The sequence below is a fragment of the Lampetra fluviatilis genome, unplaced genomic scaffold (assembly GCF_964198595.1).
Source record: "Lampetra fluviatilis unplaced genomic scaffold, kcLamFluv1.1 SCAFFOLD_758, whole genome shotgun sequence".
Classification (NCBI taxonomy): domain Eukaryota; kingdom Metazoa; phylum Chordata; class Hyperoartia; order Petromyzontiformes; family Petromyzontidae; genus Lampetra; species Lampetra fluviatilis.
In genome coordinates, this window is record NW_027621645.1 from 44,150 (window position 1) to 48,318 (window position 4,169).

A 4,169-nucleotide genomic window follows, 5' to 3' on the forward strand; every position below is an offset into this window, starting at 1 on the left:
TGGGCTGGGACACACACAGAGACACAGAGAGAGACACACACAGAGAGACACAGACACACACAGAGAGACACAGAGAGACACACACAGAGACACAGAGACACACACACACAGACACGTAGAGACACAGAGACACACAGAAAGATACACAGAGAGACACAGAGACACACAGAGAGAGAGACACAGAGAGACACACAGAGACACACAGATACACACAGAGACACACACAGAGACAGAGACACACACAGAGACACAGAGAGACACACAGATACACACAGAGACACACACAGAGACACAGAGAGACACAGAGACACACAGAGACACACAGAGACACACAGAGATACACAGAGACACACACAGAGACACAGAGAGACACAGACACACACACAGAGACACAGAGACACACACACAGACACACACAGAGACACAGAGAGACACACACACAGAGATACACACAGAGAGACACACACAGAGACACACACAGACACAGAGACACAGAGAGACACACACAGAGAGACACAGAGAGACACACAGAGAGACACACACAGAGAGAGACACACACAGAGACACACACAGAGACACACACAGACACAGAGACACAGAGAGACACACACAGAGAGACACAGAGAGACACACAGAGACACACAGAGACACAGACACACACACAGAGACACACAGAGACACACAGAGACACAGACACACACACAGAGAGACACAGAGACACACACAGAGACACACAGAGACACACACAGAGACACACACAGAGACACACACAAAGAGACACAGAGAGAGACACAGAGACACAGAGACACAGAGACACACAGAGTCAGACACAAAACAGATATCACTCCCCGTGTCTCTCTCCCCGTGTCTCTCTCCCCGTGTCTCTCTCCCCGTGTCTCACTCCCCGTGTCTCTCTCCCCGTGTCTCTCTCCCCGTGTCTCTCTCCCCGTGTCTCTCTCCCCGTGTCTCTCCACCCGTGTCTCTCTCCCCGTGTCTCTCTCTCCCCGTGTCTCTCCACCTGTGTCTCTCCCCCCGTGTCTCTCTCCCCGTGTCTCTCTCCCCGTGTCTCTCTCCCAGTGTCTCTCTCCCCGTGTTTCTCCACCCGTATCTCACTCCCCGTGTCTCTCTCCCCGTGTCTCTCCACCCGTGTCTCTCCCCCCGTGTCTATCTCCCCGTGTATCTCTCCCCGTGTCTCTCTCCCCGTGTCTCTCTCCCCGTGTCTCTCCACCCGTGTCTCTCTCCCCGTGTCTCTCTCCCCGTGTCTCTCTCCCCGTGTCTCACTCCCCGTGTCTCTCTCCCCGTGTCTCTCCACCCGTGTCTCTCCCCCCGTGTCTCTCTCCCCGTGTCTCTCTCCCCGTGTCTCTCTCCCCGTGTCTCTCTCCCCGTGTCTCTCTCTCCGTGTCTCTCCACCCGTGTCTCTCTCCCCGTGTCTCTCTCCCCGTGTCTCTCTCCCCGTGTCTCTCCACCCGTGTCTCTCTCCCCGTGTCTCTCTCCCCGTGTCTCTCCACCCGTGTCTCACTCCCCGTGTCTCTCTCCCCGTGTCTCTCCACCCGTGTCTCTCTCCCCGTGTCTCTCTCCCCGTGTCTCTCTCCCCGTGTCTCTCCACCCGTGTCTCTCTCCCCGTGTCTCTCTCCCCGTGTCTCTCCACCCGTGTCTCACTCCCCGTGTCTCTCTCCCCGTGTCTCTCCCCCCCGTGTCTCTCTCCCCGTGTCTCTCTCCCCGTGTCTCTCTCCCCCGTGTCTCTCTCCCCGTGTCTCTCCACCCGTGTCTCTCCACCCGTGTCTCTCTCCCCGTGTCTCTCTCCCCGTGTCTCTCTCCCCGTGTCTCACTCCCCGTGTCTCTCTCCCCGTGTCTCTCCACCCGTGTCTCTCCCCCCCGTGTCTCTCTCCCCGTGTCTCTCTCCCCGTGTCTCTCTCCCCGTGTCTCTCCACCCGTGTCTCTCTCCACCCGTGTCTCTCTCCCCGTGTCTCTCCACCCGTGTCTCTCTCCCCGTGTCTCTCTCCCCGTGTCTCTCTCCCCGTGTCTCTCTCTCACTCCCCGTGTCTCTCTCCCCCGTGTCTCTCTCCCCGTGTCTCTCTCCCGTGTCTCTCCCCCCGTGTCTCTCCCCCCGTGTCTCTCTCCCCGTGTCTCACTCCCCGTGTCTCACTCCCCGTGTCTCTCTCCCCGTGTCTCTCCACCCGTGTCTCTCTCTCCCCGTGTCTCACTCCCCGTGTCTCACTCCCCGTGTCTCTCTCCCCGTGTCTCTCCACCCGTGTCTCTCTCTCCCCGTGTCTCTCTCCCCGTGTCTCTCTCTCCCCGTGTCTCTCTCCCCCATGTCTCTCTCTCCGCTCCCCGTGTCTCTCTCCCGTGTCTCTCTTCCGTGTCTCTCTCCCCGTGTCTCTCTCCCCGTGTCTCTCTCCCCGTGTCTCTCTCCCCGTGTCTCTCTCCCCGTGTCTCTCTCCCCCGTGTCTCTCTCCCCGTGTCTCTCTCACCGTGTCTCTCTCCCCGTGTCTCTCTCACCGTGTCTCTCCCCCCGTGTCTCTCTCCCCGTGTCTCTCTCCCCGTGTCTCTCTCCCCGTGTCTCTCTCCCCGTGTCTCTCCCCCCGTGTCTCTCTCCCTCTCCCCGTGTCTCTCTCACCGTGTCTCTCTCACCGTGTCTCTCCCCCCGTGTCTCTCTCCCCGTGTCTCTCTCCCCGTGTCTCTCTCCCCGTGTCTCTCTCCCCGTGTCTCTCTCCCGCTCCCCGTGTCTCTCTCCCCCCCGTGTCTCTCTCCCCGTGTCTCTCTCCCCGTGTCTCTCTCCCCATGTCTCTCTCCCGCTCCCCGTGTCTCTCTCCCCCCGTGTCTCTCTCCCCGTGTCTCTCTCCCCGTGTCTCTCTCCCCGTCTCTCTCTCCCCGTGTCTCTCTCCCCGTGTCTCTCTCCCCGTGTCTCTCTCCCCGTGTCTCTCTCCCCGTGTCTCTCTCCCCGTGTCTCTCTCCCCGTGTCTCTCTCCCCGTGTCTCTCTCCCCGTGTCTCTCTCCCCGTGTCTCTCTCCCCGTATCTCTCCTCCCCGTGTCTCCCACTCCCCGTGTCTCTCTCCCCGTGTCTCTCTCCCCGTGACTCCCTACCCGTGTCCTCTCTCCCTCCCCGTGTGTCTCTCTCCCCGTGTCTCTCTCCCCCGTATCTCTCTCTCCCCGTGTCTCTCTCCCCGTGTCTCCCTACCCGTGTCTCTCTCCCTCCCCTTGTGTCTCTCTCCCCGTGTCTCTCTCCCCGTGTCTCTCTCCCCGTGTCTCTCTCCCCGTGTCTCTCTCCCCGTGTCTCTCTCCCCGTATCTCTCTCCCCGTGTCTCCCACTCCCCGTGTCTCTCTCCCCCGTGTCTCTCTCCCCGTGTCTCCCTACCCGTGTCTCTCTCCCTCCCCGTGTGTCTCTCTCCCCGTGTCTCTCTCCCCGTATCTCTCTCTCCCCGTGTCTCTCTCCCCGTGTCTCTCTCCCCGTGTCTCTCTCTCTCCCCGTGTCTCTCTCTCTCCCCGTGTCTCTCTCCCCCGTGTCTCTCTACCCGTGTCTCTCTCTCCCCGTGTCTCTCTCCCCCGCGTCTCTCTCCCCGCGTCTCTCTCCCCGTGTCTCTCCCCCCGTGTCTCTCTCCCCGTGTCTCTCTCCCCGTGTCTCTCCCCCCGTGTCTCTCTCCCACTCCCCGTGTCTCTCCCCCCGTGTCTCTCTCCCCCGTGTCTCTCTCTCCCCGTGTCTCTCTCTCCCCGTGTCTCTCTCCCCGTGTCTCTCTCCCCGTGTCTCACTCCCCGTGTCTCTCTCCCCGTGTCTCTCTCCCCGTGTCTCTCTCCCCGTGTCTCTCTCCCCGTGTCTCTCTCCCCCGTGTCTCTCCACCCGTGTCTCTCTCCCCGTGTCTCTCTCCCCGTGTCTCTCTCCCCGTGTCTCTCTCCCCGTGTCTCTCCACCCGTGTCTCTCTCCCCGTGTCTCTCTCCCCGTGTCTCTCTCCCCGTGTCTCACTCCCCGTGTCTCTTTCCCCGTGTCTCTCCACCCGTGTCTCTCCCCCCGTGTCTCTCTCCCCGTGTCTCTCTCCCCGTGTCTCTCTCCCCGTGTCTCTCTCCCCGTGTCTCTCTCCCCGTGTCTCTCTCTCCCGTGTCTCTCCACCCGTGTCTCTCTCCCCGTGTCTCTCTCCCCGTGTCTCTCTCCCCGTTCCCCGTGTCTCTCCACCCGT